Source organism: Gossypium arboreum, chromosome 6, assembly GCF_025698485.1.
Source record: "Gossypium arboreum isolate Shixiya-1 chromosome 6, ASM2569848v2, whole genome shotgun sequence".
NCBI lineage: Eukaryota > Viridiplantae > Streptophyta > Magnoliopsida > Malvales > Malvaceae > Gossypium > Gossypium arboreum.
In genome coordinates this window covers 17,232,438-17,251,834 of record NC_069075.1, presented here as the reverse complement: position 1 = coordinate 17,251,834, position 19,397 = coordinate 17,232,438, and the positions used below count along the sequence as shown (strand labels likewise).

Genomic DNA, 19,397 nt, shown 5'->3' with positions numbered 1-19,397 from the left:
GTCTTGACAAACAAGTTACCCCCAAAATTGAAATATACTTAAAGCTTTACCATTTCATGTTCGATTGGCAACCATTATTAGGGCAAGGCTTTATATGATTTGGGAGCTAGCATTGTAACAGTCCGATTTTAGCTAAATAGGAACAGTGGTTTTGGAACAACAAATCCGAGGTCATAAAATTATTTTAATATTATTTTTGGTGTTTATAGCATGTGAATATGTATGTGTGAAAATTTCGTGAGCTAATTTTATCATTTAATAGCTCAATTTGAGAAAAATGACTTAATGGCGTAAAATACAAAAGTAGCGTGCTATGAGTTAAAAGTGCTTCATTGCTATGGCTTATTAAATGAAAGGTCCTTATATTGTAATTAGACTGTAACACCCTAAACCCGGCCCAGACGTTATGGCCGAATCTGACGTGCCACATTGGAGTTGAAAACCCACGTTCCGTTTTTAGTGTTTTAAAACCATACATTTTGTTGAGTTAACAAGGTGTATAGAAGCTGGGCACCAGGTAGGTATCCGAGATAGAGGAGGTGAGCCATGAAGGCTGCTTAAGTACCAAGCTCTTTGATTGGATCCAATCCTAGACATGCTCACAACCATAGCCACACTTTGTTATATCGAGTTTGAATTTGTTTAAGTGGACGTCTTTTATAAATCGATTAATCGTGGTGTTGAGATATTTTGAAAACAAGTATCATTTTGAAAACACGTCCTAAGTCTAGCCCATTTGAATAATTATCAACCAGGTTTAAAGTTATTAAAGTTAAAATAATCCCGAAAAGAAATAAAAGGAAAGTTAAAATGGCCTTATTACAACCCAAAAATAAATAATAATTAAAGGAAAACTAATGAAAACCAACACTTATTTAAAGGTCCAAAGACAATCACCGTGGCTACTCTGAATCCCCCTCCGGCCCAAGTCCCCACATCAAGGCTCACCTACAAGGTTAAGGAAAGGGGGTGAGTTTGGAAACTCAGTGTGCAACAAGCCCCTTTCAGAGCCCAAAACAATAACAGCCTGTTGGGCCTAAGCCCAAATCCAATCTCAAACATGTACTAGGCCATAGCCCTTTTCATATTTCATATTTCATAACACTGGGCCGAACCTTTTCATATTTCATATTACTAGGCCGAAGCCTTTACTGTAAATGGTATGGCCCATAGGCCCATTTCAGTATCACATATAATGTCAATGAAAGAATGCAAGCCCATCTCAATATCACATGAAATATCAATGAATGTATGCAAACCCATTTGGGGAGACTACTCAACCCACCATCCGCTACTCTCCACCGTACCAACCAAAGACCCATGTGGGATTAACTCGACCCACCCCGCCATAACTCTCCACTTTGGCAAGATAGTCATTTTATCATATAACCGAGGCCTTGCCTCTTTTAATAATCGGGCAAAAGCCCTTTAATAACTGGGGCGTAAGCCCTTTTGATCACTGGGGCATAAGCCCTTTAATAACTGGGGCATAAGCCCTTTTGATAACTGGGGCATAAGCCCTTTAATAACTGGGGCATAAGCCCTTTAATAACTGGGGCATAAGCCCTTTTGCGCTTCCTCCATCCATATAAAAACCCAACCCAATGCATTTATGAACATCTCATGTGCATATCATACATATCATGTGCATATCATACATGTCATGTGCATATCATACATATCATGTTTATCAAAATCCCATGCATTAAGTTCATATATAAACCCTAGGGGTATAATGGTCATTTTTACCTAGGGGCAAAATGGTCATTTTCATATTATAAGGGTAATATCGTAATTTTACCAAAAATTAGGGATTGTTCCATATTCATCATCAGTTACTAACTATTCATTTGTGTAAACCGCGTTTCTAGCCCACTTTTAACGAAACCGAGTTATTGGGCCTAAAACTCCTAATGGGCCCTACTTAGCCGATTTTGTCATCTAGGCCCATTTAGCCTATATCCATAATAGTGTTAATAGTCTTAACAGGCAATTTAACAGATTTCCGTTTTCTACCAATTTTACCCGAATGGGCCCGAAAGCCTATTGGGCCCTATTGTAGCCCCTCGAGGCCCAACTTACCGTGAATGCCAAAAATCATGTTCTTACCGTTTTCAATGTTCTCGATCATAATCTCATCGATTCTAACTAACTAGTGAGCGTTCGCTTGCTCACAAGTCCTCAAAATGCCAGAATTTTGGCATTTCGGCTTTTCGGCATTTATCGCTTTAAGCTATGAAAAAGGGTTCGTTACACACCTGATTTGCGATATTCCTTGATGAGATCTCCTATGCAATTTCTCCTATAATCAACCACTTATAGATTAGACCATGTTAATATTAAACCAAATCGAAAACTACCTATTATCATCACTTACACATTCGGCCACCATCCACAATGGCCCTTGGGTTCATACCTTTGCCGAAGTTGATGACTAGATTTAGTCACTCCGATGATCCAAGCTTTTCACACACTCCTCGATCGGTAGCCTTTAATCCTCACTAGCACCAACAAACCAAATAACACCAAAAACCCTTTTAGCCTTAGCCAACAGAGGGGTTTTCAGCTTTTTTTTTTAAACCACAAGATACAAATGGAAAGAAGGTTCAAATACTTACCAAGAGATCTACTCGTTGAAGAACGTTCCAAATACCTTCCTACCCCATATCCGTTGTGAATCCAACTTAAACGTGCGTAGAAAATAGATCTAAATATTAATTTCTGAATCACTAAAATATGAAGCTTTCGGCTTTTCAGCAAATATTAATCTAAGCTATTATGAGGGTTAGTACACACCTGTTATGGGTTGAAGTTGAAACGTTTCCAAAACCAATCGCCTACGATAACCACCACCTGTCACTCAAACTTAACTAATCCAATATCAATATATGTAAATCCTAAGCACATCAGTCATACGGAACATAAGGGCATATTCGTCATTTTACCATACAGGGGTATTACGGTCACTTTACCCTACAGGGGCTTTACGGTCTTTTTACCCTACAGGGGCTTTACGGTCTTTTTACCTTTTAGGGGTATTTTAGTCATTTCATCCTACAAGGGTGTTTTGGTAAATCAACAAACCAAAGGTATTTCCGTAATTTTGTAAACCAATGGTATTTCTATAAGTTTTAGAAAGTCAAGGGTATTTCTGTAACTTTGTAAATCAGGGGTATTTTGGTAATTTTACAAATTGAGGGTATTTCGGTAATTTCACAAACCAAGGGTATTTTGGTAATTTTACAAACTAGGGGTATTTTGGTAAATTTACAAACCAAGGGTATTTTAGTAATTTTGTAAATCGAGGGTAAAACAGTAATCCTGTAAATCAAGGGTAAAACAGTAATTCTATAAATCAAGGGTAAAATAGTAATTCAGTAAATCGAGGGTAAAACAGTAATTCAGTAAATCGAGGGTAAAACGGTAATTCTGTAAGTCGAGGGTAAAATAATAATTATGTAAATCAGGGGTAAAACGGTAATTATGTAAATTAAGGGTAAAACGGTAATTCTGTAAATCGGGGGTACTTTGGTAATTTTACAAGTCGAAGGTATTTCGGTAAATTTACAAATCGAGGGTATTTCAGTATTTTTTTACAAACTAAGGGTATTTCGGTAATTTTAGTAAACTAAAGTATTCTAAACAGGGATAACAATACGAATGGGCCTAAAGCCTATTCTCTACCCCAAATGGGCCCACACGCTCGTGTGGCCTTTTAGCCCAAATCTAGCCACAAATATGAGATTCACCTAGCCTAGCCCAATATTTACTACACAATCAAATAACTATCCAATTGGGCCAGTAGGCCCATTAGGCCCACATGACCCTTTCTACCATCGCGGCTGAAATAGCCATCCTACTGACTAGAGTAGTAAGAAATACACACGATAGGAGATCTGGAGTTAATCCACGCTCCGAGCACTCTTAGCCGACACCCAACCCAAACGAGCACGCCATACAAATGAAAGGGATCACCAAGAAAGGTACATTTACTCTCCTCATGGTTCCTCTATTTAAAGCCGACTTCACAACTACTCTTATATTAGCTTCGATGTGGGATCCTCCAACATTAGAGTTTAAATTCAACACCAACTCTTGCCCCTGTTAGCAAAATAAATGCTCTTTGCTTGCCATGGGATTCAACCTATGCCTCCCCTTAAATGCTCCACACGCTACTTGCCACTAAGCCACAAGGCTTTTGGTGTTATATTTTATCCCCAATTAATTATAAGGTCTAAAGGCCAAAGTCCAGGTTCCCTTTAAAAACCCAAAATAAATTGCAAAAGCCAAGGCTTGAACCCAGGCTCCCATACAACCTGAATGACGCCACAACCACTAGACTACAAGCTTCCTTGTGTCATTTATTTAACACAATAATTTAAAAACCCTCATCCAAGCATCCAGGTTTTTTTTTCACTTAATACCAAAATTTTTACTAAAGCCCAAGTTTGAACCCAAGATTTCTCCAACACTTCTCAAAGCCATTAACCACTAAAGCAAACATTTAATTGTGTCCTTTCATTGCACAATTAAATACCTATATAAAACCTCCTTACAAACCCACACTCAAGGCCCAATACTTCTAGGCCCAAATTCGGGGTGTTACAATTCTACTCCCCTTAAAGAAATTTCGTCCTCGAAATTTCCAGCTATCAACTAACCGTATTACTCAAGTCAAACCTCTATGCTTCCGCTACGCACTCTAATTAAAAATAATTCTTAGTACGGCCCAGAACATCTAATTACTAAAGTAAAGAAACATTTATCAAGTAGGCATACAATTCGTAACACAGATTTAAATAAAATAAACTTGGCGATCCCGAGCTCGATGCTCCTTGGACCCACATCTAAGACATGCTCCTGTCTTCCTATGGCATTCACCCGGATGACGTCTGTTGTAGTCTTTGCAGATTGGATAGTTTGGTCGTGCCTTAACATGTTTCACAAAACGAGGCTTGGTTTTCTAAGAACTAGAATCCTTCCTTTTCTTACACTCCAAGCACCCTGCTTGAAGCGTTTCCCTAATTTCCTTAATTTTGGTATCCAATACTTCCTCTACCACTTTCCTTACTAACTCGGCCAGTGCCTCAGTACGAAGCTCCGAGTTACCACTACCCAAAGTTGGAAGACTTTGCTTACCCTCAGAATCCATATCAATACTCTACATTACCAGTACACATATCAAATAACTACCAAGATCTCAAAAATTTTACTATTTATTCATATGTCTTATGCAGAGATAGTATTTTAAAGTTTCTATTTTCATAGAATCAAAGCCTAGCTATAGTCTCAGTATTCTAGGGTTTTACAGCTCTACCCTATCTAGAGTATCATAGTAGGGTCTCAGTTCTATTCATAGCATCATATACATAACGTAAAAGATAGTATACTTACAGACTTGGTGCCGGGGATTCAGTGCGCCACTTCTTTCTCCAATCCATTTAAAACTCAAAAAGCAATATTTTTGCTTATAGAGGGTAGAAATTTAAAAATTTTGATTTGAAAGCACCCTTATTTTGAAACTCTTGTTTAAAACAGAAAACTTGTACCATTTTAACATATATACTCCACAAAACATCATTAAAATGAACTTTTCAAAAACCATTTCCAAAAATACCCTTCTTAGGCCTAAGTTTTCAAAAAGATTTTCGAACCCGATCCATAGCCGAGTTGTTGCAACCTAGGCTCTGATACCACTAAATGTAACACCCTAAACCCGGCCCAGACGTTATGGCCGAATCTGACGTGCCACATTGGAGTTGAAAACCCACGTTCCGTTTTTAGTGTTTTAAAACCATACATTTTGTTGAGTTAACAAGGTGTATAGAAGCTGGGCACCAGGTAGGTATCCGAGATAGAGGAGGTGAGCCATGAAGGCTGCTTAAGTACCAAGCTCTTTGATTGGATCCAATCCTAGACATGCTCACAACCATAGCCACACTTTGTTATATTGAGTTTGAATTTGTTTAAGTGGACGTCTTTTATAAATCGATTAATCGTGGTGTTGAGATATTTTGAAAACAAGTATCATTTTGAAAACACGTCCTAAGTCTAGCCCATTTGAATAATTATCAACCGTGTTTAAAGTTATTAAAGTTAAAATAATCCCGAAAAGAAATAAAAGGAAAGTTAAAATGGCCTTATTACAACCCAAAAATAAATAATAATTAAAGGAAAACTAATGAAAACCAACACTTATTTAAAGGTCCAAAGACAATCACCGTGGCTACTCTGAATCCCCTCCGCCCAAGTCCCCACATCAAGGCTCACTGCAAGGTTAAGGAAAGGGGTGAGTTTGGAAACTCAGTGTGCAACAAGCCCCTTTCAGAGCCCAAAACAATAACAGCCTGTTGGGCCTAAGCCCAAATCCAATCTCAAACATGTACTAGGCCATAGCCCTTTTCATATTTCATATTTCATAACACTGGGCCGAACCTTTTCATATTTCATATTACTAGGCCGAAGCCTTTACTGTAAATGGTATGGCCCATAGGCCCATTTCAGTATCACATATAATGTCAATGAAAGAATGCAAGCCCATCTCAATATCACATGAAATACCAATGAATGTATGCAAACCCATTTGGGGAGACTACTCAACCCACCATCCGCTACTCTCCACCCGTACCAACCAGCACACCATGTGGGGATTAACTCGACCCACCCCGCCATAACTCTCCACTGGCAGCATAGCTGCTTTATCATATAACTGGAGGCCTTGCCTCTTTTAATAACTGGGGCAAAAGCCCTTTAATAACTGGGGCGTAAGCCCTTTTGATCACTGGGGCATAAGCCCTTTAATAACTGGGGCATAAGCCCTTTTGATAACTGGGGCATAAGCCCTTTAATAACTGGGGCATAAGCCCTTTAATAACTGGGGCATAAGCCCTTTTGCGCTTCCTCCATCCATATAAAAACCCAACCCAATGCATTTATGAACATCTCATGTGCATATCATACATATCATGTGCATATCATACATGTCATGTGCATATCATACATATCATGTTTATCAAAATCCCATGCATTAAGTTCATATATAAACCCTAGGGGTATAATGGTCATTTTTACCTAGGGGCAAAATGGTCATTTTCATATTATAAGGGTAATATCGTAATTTTCCCAAAAATTAGGGATTGTTCCATATTCATCATCAGTTACTAACTATTCATTTGTGTAAACCGCGTTTCTAGCCCACTTTTAACGAAACCGAGTTATTGGGCCTAAAACCCCTAATGGGCCCTACTTAGCCGATTTTGTCATCTAGGCCCATTTAGCCTATATCCATAATAGTGTTAATAGTCTTAACAGGCAATTTAACAGATTTCCATTTTCTACCAATTTTACCCGAATGGGCCCGAAAGCCTATTGGGCCCTATTGTAGCCCCTCGAGGCCCAACTTACCGTGAATGCCAAAAATCACGTTCTTACCGTTTTCAATGTTCCCGATCATAATCTCATCGATTCTAACTAACTAGTGAGCGTTAAGCTTGCTCACAAGTCCTCGAAATGCCGAATTTGGCATTTTACTTTTCGCATTTATCGCTTTAAGGCGTGAAAAGGGTTCGATTACACACGATTTGCGATATTCCTTGATGAGATCTCCTATGCAATTTCTCCTATAATCAACCACTTATAGATTAGACCATGTTAATATTAAACCAAATCGAAAACTACCTATTATCATCACTTACACATTCGCCACCATCCACAATGGCCCTTGGGTTCATACCTTTGCCAAGTTGATGACTAGATTTAGTCACTCCGATGATCCAAGCTTTTCACACACTCCTCGATCGGTAGCCTTTAATCCTCACTAGCACCAACAAACCAAATAACACCAAAAACCCTTTTAGCCTTAGCCAGCAGAGGGTTTTCACTTTTTTTTAAACCACAAGATACAAATGGAAAGAAGGTTCAAATACTTACCAAGAGATCTACTCGTTGAAGAACGTTCCAAATACCTTCCTACCCCATATCCGTTGTGAATCCAACTTAAACGTGCGTGAAAATAGATCTAAATATTAATTTCGAATCACTAAAATATGAAGCTTTGCTTTTCAAAAATATTAATCTAAGCTATTATGAGGGTTAGTACACACATTACGGGTTGAAGTTGAAACGTTTCCAAAATCAATCGCCTCGATAACCACCACTTGTCACTCAAACTTAACTAATCCAATATCAATATATGTAAATCCTAAGCACATCACCATACGGAACATAAGGGCATATTCGTCATTTTACCATACAGGGGTATTACGGTCACTTTACCCTACAGGGGCTTTACGGTCTTTTTACCCTACAGGGGCTTTACGGTCTTTTTACCTTTTAGGGGTATTTTAGTCATTTCATCCTACAAGGGTGTTTTGGTAAATCAACAAACCAAAGGTATTTCAAGAATTTTGTAAACCAATGGTATTTCTATAAGTTTTAGAAAGTCAAGGGTATTTACGTAACTTTGTAAACCGTGGGTATTTTGGTAATTTTACAAATTGAGGGTATTTCGGTAATTTCACAAACCAAGGGTATTTTGGTAATTTTACAAACTAGGGTATTTTGGTAAATTTACAAACCAAGGGTATTTTAGTAATTTTGTAAATCGAGGTAAAACAAGTAATCACAGAAATCAAGGGTAAAACAAGAATTTATAAATCAAGGGTAAAACAAGAATTCAATAAATCGAGGTAAAACAAGAATTCAAGAAATCGAGGTAAAACAGTAATTCAGTAAGTCGAGGGTAAAATAATAATTATGTAAATCGGGGTAAAAGCGGTAATTATGTAAATTAAGGGTAAAACAGTAATTACAGAATCGGGTACTTTGGTAATTTTACAAGTCGAAGGTATTTCTAAATTTACAAATCGAGGGTATTTCAGTATTTTTTTACAAACTAAGGGTATTTCGGTAATTTTAGTAAACTAAAGTATTCTAAACAGGGATAACAATACGAATGGGCCTAAAGCCTATTCTCGGCCCAAATGGGCCCACACGCTCGTGTGGCCCTTTTAGCCCAAATCTAGCCACAAATATGAGATTCACCTAGCCTAGCCCAATATTTACTACACAATCAAATAACTATCCAATTGGGCCCGTAGGCCCATTAGGCCCACATGACCCCTTTCGGCCCATCGCGGCCCGAAGTAGCCATCCTACAGCTAGAGTAGTAAGAAATACACACGATAGGAGATCGAGTTAATCCACGCTCCGAGCACTCTTAGCCGACACCCAACCCAAACGAGCACGCCATACAATGAAAGGGATCGACCAAGAAAGGTACATTTACTCTCCTCATGGTTCCTCTATTTAAAGCCGACTTCACAACTACTCTTATATTAGCTTCGATGTGGGATCCTCCAACATTAGAGTTTAAATTCAACACCAACTCTTGCCCCGTTAGCAAAATAAATGCTCTTTGCTTGCCATGGGATTCGAACCTATGCCTCCCCTTAAATGCTCCACACGCTACTTGCCACTAAGCCACAAGGCTTTTGGTGTTATATTTTATCCCCAATTAATTATAAGGTCTAAAGGCCAAAGTCCGTGTTCCCTTTAAAACCCAAAATAAATTGCAAGAGCCAAGGCTTGAACCCAGGCTCCCATACAACCTGAATGACGCCACAACCACTAGACTACAAGCTTCCTTGTGTCATTTATTTAACACAATAATTTAAAAACCCTCATCCAAGCATCCAGGTTTTTTTTCACTTAATACCAAAATTTTTACTAAAGCCCAAGTTTGAACCCAAGATTTCTCCAACACTTCTCAAAGCCATTAACCACTAAAGCAAACATTTAATTGTGTCCTTTCATTGCACAATTAAATACCTATATAAAACCTCCTTACAAACCCACACTCAAGGCCCAATACTTCTAGGCCCAAATTCGAGGTGTTACATAGACCATTGATAGTGGAGATAGACATTAATGGCCTTATATTTGATGTTTTAAGTGTTTATAAACAAATGTTAAAATGGTAAAAATAGAATTAATGTATAATTAAAATAAAACAAACATGAAATTAGTCCATTATCATCTTTTTGCACCGAATTTAAAGAAGAAAAGAAAACTTGAATGTGTTTAGGGTTTCAGTAACTTGAGGCTTTGATTAAGGTACGGTTTTAGCTCAATTTTTAATGATTTCTACATTTTTGTGATCGTTACTTAGTAATCTAGCTAGCCCGTACCCTAATTTCTAAAATTGTTGATGAATTTGTGAGTTGCCATTGATAAATGCTTAAGCTTTCGAATGATTGTTGATGAATTATGAAAGCTTGATGATAGATATTAAAGTTTTGTTAAGTGATTTTTGACAAAAATGTCAAATAGGGATTTAATTGTGAAAAGTGTAAATTGAAAGGTTAAAATGTGAAATAAATCTGAAATATGGGATGATAAATATACTAGGAGAATTCGGCTAGCATATATTTGAAAGAAATTGGGTAATTTTGTGTTTTTATGAAATAAGGACTGAATTGTAAGAAATGTGAAACTTTAGGGGCTAAAGTGAAAAATGCCCAAATATGTGTTTGTGGACTAAATTGAATGTGTTGATGAATAAAAGAGTTAATTTTCAATGTATATAGATCAAAAACGAAAGAAATCGAATTTAGATCGGGGGAAGTCGAAAGTTATTGAATAGTCGATCCAGCCCCTTTATTACGACTATGAGGTAAGTTCATATGCAAATAAATGTCTTTACATTGAATTATATGTATTTACTTGTCATTGAATTGCTGTGAATGTTGAAAGAACAATTACGAGCAAAAATTGACAGTTACGACATCCGAAAGTCCCATATGAACCTTAGGAATAGTATAGGATATGTAAGACCATGTCTGGGACATTGGAATTGTATTGAGATTACGTTTAAGACCTTGTCTGGGACATTGGCATCATTAATCAGTTACGTGTAAGACCCTATCTGGGACAGTGGCATCGATATGTGATAACATGTAATACCATATCTGGGATATGGCATTGTACGAGCCATATGTGATTGTCGAGGATCCTTAACAATTCCAAACGGTTCAATAGGAAAAGTCAAGTTGAGAAAGAATATGTGAATGAGCTAAATGACTCAGGTACATACGAGATTCATACGAATATTGAAAAGAGGAAGTATTTGATGAACTCAATTAAGATATTAAATATATGTTTAATGTGAAAGGTTTGTGAATTTGTATGTGATTAGTCAGGCTTGGCACATTTGAATTTATATACAAATGTTTTTATGATAACTTATTTGTATATGGCTTACTAAGCTTTTAAAGCTTACTGTGTTTATTTTTCACTATTTTATAGATTATCGAAGCTAGCTCAAACTCACAGATCATCGAGAAACGTCATCACACTATCGATCATCTCATTGGTACTTTTGGAGCTTTGTATATATGGTATATGGCATGTATAGGCTAGTGACATTTTGGTATGTTTTGAGTTGTGATTATAGCCATGAGATTTGGCTTGTAAATGTTGGAATATGGCCATTTAAGTTGGCTTGAATTATATGTTTGATAAGTGATATATGTGAACTATATAATACCTTATATGTTGGCTTTTTTTGGTATGTTTGCCATAGTTGTTGATATAGCTAAATGATTGTTCATTTGGGGATGTATTAATGTTTGGAAGATTGGCATATTGTGGTTTAATTTTGAGATGATGAGATGGTGCAATTTGTGTCATGATATAGATGATAATTTGATGAGGAAATGCATTTAGAACTTAAGTAAGTCTTGATGATTTTGGCATATTAATTTGGTATGTTTTTGAATGGATCTTGAGTATGAATGTATAAATGTATGTGAATGAGGTGTGTTATTCGGTAATGCCTAGTAACCCTATTCCGGCAACGGATACGGGTTAGGGGTGTTACAAGCATCAACCTTATTTCATTTTCTACTTTCAAAAAATTGGGAATTGGTCACATGAAACCTGCTATAGTGACATTACAACTGGCAGATTGATCTTTAGCTCAACTTGAAGGGAAAATCAAAGATGTTTTAGTTCGTGTGGATAAATTCATTTTTTCAGCTGATTTTATCATACTTGACTGCGAGGCAGACAAGGAGGTTCCCATAATCTTGGGACGACCATTTTTAGCCACCAGCTGAACTCTTATTGATGTTTATAAAGGAGAACTAACCATGTGACTTAACAATGAGCAAGTTACCTTCAGTTTTTTCAAGTCTGTTCATCACAAAGATAAAACAAAGAGCTATACTGTCGATGTGCTAGATGATTTAATTAAGAAAGAATTCAACAACCAAAGCACAATCCTTGCTGCATAAATTACAGTGACACTTGAGGTAGAATCCTTAGACAATTATGGCAGCATGGTTGAAGCTAGTAAAATTGAAATCAAGCATAGATGGCAAATTGAATCCTTAGACTTAACCAAAAGAACAACTCCAATTTTCAAACTATCAATTGAAGAAACTCCTACTCTAAAATTGAAACCACTGCTTCCTTATATCAAATACATTTTTTAGGGTGATCACAATACTCTTCCAGTTATTGTCTTCGCAACACTGGATGAAACACAAGAAAAGAAATTGACTCACATTCTCAAGCAACACAAATAAGCTATTGCCTGAAATTTTGAAAGGTATTCAAGGTATTAGTCCTTCTTTTTGCATGCACAACATCAAGTTAGAAGATGAAGGCAAGCAACCGATTGAACCGCAACGAAGGTTAAACGAGAAGATGAAAGAAGTTGTCAAGAAAGAAATCATAAAATGGCTTGATGTAGGAATTCTTTACCCTATTTCTGATAGCAAGTGAATGAGTCTAGTGCAATGCATTCTGAAAAAGAGTGGCATCACAATGGTTCGCAATGATAAGAATGAATTAATACCTACATGCATCCCCACGGAATGGCGAGTCTGTATCGATTATCGCAAATTGAATGCAGCCACAAAGAATGATCATTTTCTTCTTCCCTTTATTGACCAAAAGTTAGACCAGCTTACTGGAAAAGCTTATTATTCCTTCCTAGATGGCCATTCTGGGTACAACCAATTTGCTATTGCACCAGAGGATCAGGAGAAAACAACTTTCACTGCCCCTTTGGTACTTTGGCTTTTCGCCATATGCCTTTTGGTCTTTGCAATGCACCAGCCACATTTCAAAGGTGTATGATGGTAATATTCTCAGATATAATTAAAGAATCTTCAGAGGTTTTTATAGTTGACTTTTCAATTTATGGGAACAATTTTGATCATTGCGCTGCCAATTTGGATAAAGTACTGAAGCGATATGAGGACACTCATCTTGTCTTGAATTGGTAAAAATGTCATTTTATGGCAACTGAAGGCATTGTGTTGGGCTATCGCATCGCTAATCAGGGTATTCAAGTAGAAAAATTTAAGTTGGAAATCATCGAGGAATTACCCTCATCGATAAATATGAAAGGTCTTCATACCTTTATTGGACATGCAGGATTTTACCGACGATTTATTAGGGATTTTTCAAAAACTACAAGACCATTATGCTCATTTCTGGAACAAAATCAAAAATTCTTCTTTAACGAGGCATGTCTAGATGCCTTTATTCAGTTAAAGGAGTAGCTGGTCCATGCACCGGATTGGTCTCAACCTTTCGAAGTTATATTCGATGCAAGTGACTTCGCCGTGGGTGCAGTGTTAGGACAACACAAGGGAAAAATATTACACGCCATTTATTATGTTAGCAGAACTCTTATAGAGACTCAATTCAATTATACCACCATAGAGAAAGAATTGCTGAGCGTAGTCTTTGCTTTCAACAAGTTTCGCTCTTATCTTGTCGGCGAAAAAGTTATGGTATTCAATGATCACTTTGTGTTGTGATATCTCTTTTGAAAAAAAGGTGCCAAACCAAGACTGATAAGATGGATATTATTATTGCAAGAATTTGACATCGAGATAAAATACCGAAAAGGGTCAGAGAATCAAGTTGTCAATCATTTGTCTAGATTGGAAATTGGCAGCGAAGATGGGAAAATACTTTAAATTGTCGACACATTCCCAAATGACATGTTATTCATTGTCGATGCAACTCATTGGTATGCAGATTTGGTTAATTACTTGGTGTGTGGAAAGCCCCCATTGAGTATCAAGGGCCATAAAAAATAAAGATTTCTTCGTGGTGTAGTGAAATACCATTGGAATGAGTCGTATTTATTCAAGGTATGAAATGGCAACATTATTTGGCGTTGTGTTCCAGAAGAGAAGATGCTTTCAATTTTAAAGCATTGCCATGATGATTCTTATAGAAGTCATTTCAATGGTACGAGAACTGCTGCTAAGGTTCTCCAATCAAGATTTTACTGGCCATTATTGTTTAAGGATGCTCATAACTTTGTGAATTAATGCGATAAATGTCAGTGCACCGATTTTATTTCTCGACGCAATGAAATGTTGCAACAGCCAATTATGGAAGTCGAATTTTTTGATGTTTGGGGAATGGATTTTATGGCACCATTTCCAAATTCATTTGGAAATCTTTATATATTAGTTGTTGTTGACTATGTCTCGAAGTAGGTGGAGGCTGTTGTTGTCCCAAAGGATGATGTAAGGACAGTGCTTAAATTTTTTTCATAAGCATATACTCACTTGTTTCTGTACACCAAGGGCATTGATTAGTGATCAGGGTACACATTTCCATTGCAACCAAGTGGCAACTACATTAAAGAGATATGGAGTTAATCATCAAATGGCCACTACCTATCATCCACAAACCAATGGACAAGCTGAAGTATCAAATCGAAAAATTAAGAACATACTTGAGAAAGTCGTGAACCTTTCAAAGAAAGATTGGTCCTCCCGATTGGATGACGCTCTATAGGCTTTACGAACAGCATACAAGACTCTATTGGGGATATCGCCATATCAATTGGTTTTTGGGAAAGCATGTCATTTTCCAGTTGAATTGAAACACAAAGCGATGTGGGCAATTAAGCAAGTGAACATGGACTATGAAGCTACTGGAAAGAAAAGGTTGTTGATCATCACTGAGCTAGAGGAGATTCAAAGAAATGCTTATGAAAATGCTGCGATTTATAAGGAAAAGACCAAATGATGGCATGACAAGATTATTTTGCAGCGACAATTTATCGCGGGGCAACAGGTTTTATTATTCAATTCTCAACTTAAATTGCACCCAGGTAAATTGCATTCACGTTGGTCTGGACCATTCGAAGTTGTCAACGTATTTCCTCATGGTGCGGTCACAGTTCGAGATTTACGTGATAGACACCAGTTCAAAGTCAATGTAAAAAGATTAAAACACTATTTTGGAAATAAAAATCAAGAGCAGGCACAGAACATTAATTTGGTCTAAACATTTTAAATTTTGAATTTATTACTTCGAGATTTCATCTTATTTTATTCATGTTTTGTAAAGCCTGTTTGCTTTCCTTTTTGCATAATAATAAGGTACCAATATCGACACAACAAGATTTGGTTCTCAACGCATTCCTTACCACTATGTTACCATTAATTAGAATTAAGGGAAATCCAAACTCCACCGTTGGATCAAAACCCAATCAGGCGTTTGATCTGTTTGTGCAGGCACAATTCTTATTAGACGCAACTCTTCCCACTAGCTTTGTATCTCTCCACAAAACATCACAACTCTACATCTTCTTCTTTCACTCCCTATAAAGTCTACACTACAATGCCAACTATAAAGCATCCAAGCAACCATTTTTATTCATCTTCCTTATCAGAATAGTGATTTCGGGATCACAAATATGAGTTCGTAAAATTATTTGAATATTATTTTAAGTGTTTAGAACATGATAGTATGTATGGGTGAAAGTTTCGTGAAGAAATTTTATTGTTTGAATAGTTAATTTGATAAAAAGGACTAAATCGCGTAAATTGCAAAAGTGTTATTCTATTAGCTAAAGGTGTTTATTAGCTATGGTTTATTAAATTTAAGGTCCTTATGTTGTAATTAAACCAATATTAGTATGAGTGGACTTATATGAACACATTATTAGGTGTTTAAATGGTTTATAATTAAGGTCAATTTGGTAATTTGGTTATAATCATAATAATAAATAAAACAAAACCAAATTAATGGTGGATGTAACAGCCCGTTTTTTTAGGGTTGATCGAAACAGTGGTTTCGGGGCCACCAAATCCGAACGAGTAGGTTGGTAAATATTATATTTAATATTTATGAGTTAATTGTGATTTTAAAAATGTTTTTGATATTGTGATTTTTGTTTTATAAGCGATTTATTAAGTTCAAGTAGTATGACCCTAAGGTCAAGTGGGTTTAGAAAATGAGGTATCGGGACCTTGTTTCTATAAACCGAGTCGTAAATATTTTTATAAATATTTACGTAGTGACAATAAGATGGTATTGAAGTTTCGTTGAAAAATTTTATCGTTTCGATAGTTAATTAAACAAAAAGGACTAAATTGTGTAAAGTGCAAAAGTTGTTTTCTATAACCTAAAGGTATTAAATAGATATAGAACTTAAAAGTAGAAGTCCTTATTTGGTAATTAGCCCATTAAAGAGATAGTGGGATATGATGGCTTGGCATTTGGTGTAATAAATAAAGTGTATAAAGGATAATATTGTAAATTGGTTAAAAATAATAATAAAATGAATATAATAAAAGAATCAAGGTGTCATCTTTTTCATTCTCTTTTTACCAGCTGAATATGAAGGCTTGAGAAGCCATGGAAGAAGCTTCTAACTTTCAGCTAATGCATGGTAGGCATTTCTAGTCCCGTTTTTAATTATTTTTATATTTTCGGGATCGTTGTTGCTTAATCTATCTAATGAGGGGACTATTTTGCAAAACCATTGAATAGTTTGATATTTTCCATTGATGAGTATAATAGGGCTTTGAAGTTTAATGGAAGAATATGAGTCCTTGTTGATAGTTAAACACTTTTTGTTAAGTGAATTTTTGTGAAATTGACAATTAAGGGCTAAATTGATAGTGAAAACTTTGTGGTTAAAATGTCAAATAAATGAAATGTGTGGGCTGCTAGAGACACTAGTGATATTTGTCTATAATAGAATTTTACTCAATTTCATGAATTTGCACTTTTATGATATAGGGACTAAATTGTAAAGAAGCTGAAATATTAGGGGCAAAACTATAATTTTTCCATAAAGTGAATTATGGACTACTTTGATACCATGAACATTTGGCTAAGCTTAATTATGGTTAAAAATGGTTAATTTGCATGTTTTGAGCTTAGGGACTAAAAGGAATAAAAGTAAAACTTTAGGGTAATTTTGTAAAATGACAAAATGACCAAATTGTATGAAATGAGGTGTTTTAATGTCTAAATTAATATACTGAATGAAATTATTAATTTAGATCAAGATCGGGTGGAAAATCGAGAAAAATGAAAAAATTACCAAAATGCCCCTGAACTTTGGTATCTCTACAATTTAGCCAGGTAAGTTCGTATGCAATAAGCATTGTTAAATTGATGTTTCTAATGCTTTAATATTGTATAAATTGTATATACGTGAATATTTTAATGTCTGACGACATATCGACAAAATGTGGCACTTAGTGTGCGAGATATTGAGAATGTCACTTAGTGTGCAAAATATCGAATGATTCAAAGGGAAATTATAAATTGTGATTGAATGATTAAATAGAGCAAAGTGAATAGGTATACATGCTATATTATATGAATTGTTTATGAGACGACTTTATAATGGTGATATTTGGGCTTTGAGCCTAGCAAGCTTTAAGCTGGTGAATAATATTATCAGGTTTAAAACCTAGCAGGCTAAATGTCGGTGATTTGATAAAAGTCTAAGACTATGAGACCTTGTGTTAAATCGGCAATTGAATTTGTTTAATGCATTAAGTTGGCCAGGTATGTGATATATTCTTATGCATGTTAGATCGATTGGAATTGAATCATGAGTGTGAAATGAGAAGCATAGGTGAAAATGCCTATGTCATATATGTGAGTAAGGGCAAAACCATCGTAAATTATCGATAAGGGTGGACTATGTGCAGAATCATCTTATAATTGCTAATTTGAACGGTTGTGTGCGAATCATTGAGCATGATTTATTGTATTGAGATTATGCTTGAGTGAAATTATAGATATGTGATGAAATTGATTGGTGATATTCATGTTTAAATAATGTGAATGCAAAGAATGTGTGAAAGAGTAAATTTGTAATAAATCTGCTTGGGACAGCAGCAGTAACGTGATTTTGGAAAATCACAATAAATTGTTGGAGTTGAGTTAGAAGCTGAATAAATTATTTAATTAAAGCTTAATGAGTCTAGTTTCTTATAAAAGAAACCGTGTAAGCAAAAGAATTGCTGATAATGAGATATATGAAGTGGCGTGGGATAGAGTCAAATGACTTCAGGGTCCCCTATTCTGTTTTTAGAAAATCATTATAATTTGTACAAAAATGGTTATAAGATAAAATTTATATTCTTAGACTCATTAATGAGTCTAGTTTCAAATGAAATCAAATAGAACATATTTTGAATTCTGTACAATGAGAAATTTGATTCATAGTGACGAGTGGTCAGATTAGTCAAACAGTGAAACAGGGGAAACTTTAAGAAAAATCTGGTATTGATTGGCCAAACCTAAAATTCTGAAAATTTTATGGATGGAAGATATATGAGTCTATTTTCAGGGAAAATTAACAGAAATTGATTTGGAGTTTTGTAGCTCCAGTTATAAATAATTTAGTGACTATTGCTCAGGAAGACAACTTGTAGTGAATTTGTGATTATGTTGTAAACATTGATAAAACTTGTTAATGAGTTGCTTATTGTTTTCTTATGAACTTACTAAGCGTAAAGCTTACTCCCCTTTTCTTTCCCATATTCCTTAGGGTTGCCAGGTTAGCTCGGGTTGGAGGCCGTCAGAGATATTATCACATTGTCAAGTCTACGCTATCGGCGTAAGTAAATCTTAGTGTTTCGAGTCTATGGAATGTATAGGGTTGTAAAGTTGAGTAAGTAAATGATACAAGACTAAGATATTGGTAAATATTTAATAATGCCTCATGAATATTTTGGGCCTTGTAAGCCCGATTAAAGGATAATATACGTGTGTATGAAAAGTTTAAAATTGATCAAAAATTTTTACGGTCTGATTTTATATAAATGGATAAGTTTAAATCTGGTAGCACCTCGACCCTGTTCCGGCGAGGGATACGGGAGAAGGGTGTTACATTTTATTGGTATCAGAGCCATAGTTTAGTCAGTTCTAGGACTACCATGGCGTATGTGAGTCTAGCTGTACATGCCATATTTGACCTGCGATAGTGTGATATCTCCTAACTCTGACGAAAATTATTTGAATAGGACAGATAAGTCTTTCAATCAAGCTAATTTTAATAGTATAGAATATGTACTCAGATGTGCAAATGAAATTGTGTTCTATACTGA

General features: G+C 35.9%; 1 long non-coding RNA gene across 1 annotated transcript; it reads left to right on the top strand.

Annotated features, from left to right (window-relative positions):
• Positions 1–16,639: 16,639 nt before the first annotated feature.
• LOC128293955 (uncharacterized) lies at positions 16,640–19,088 on the top strand. Its single transcript, XR_008284115.1, has 2 exons — positions 16,640–16,714; positions 18,839–19,088. It is a non-coding gene; the product is annotated as an uncharacterized LOC128293955 (long non-coding RNA).
• Positions 19,089–19,397: the final 309 nt, after the last annotated feature.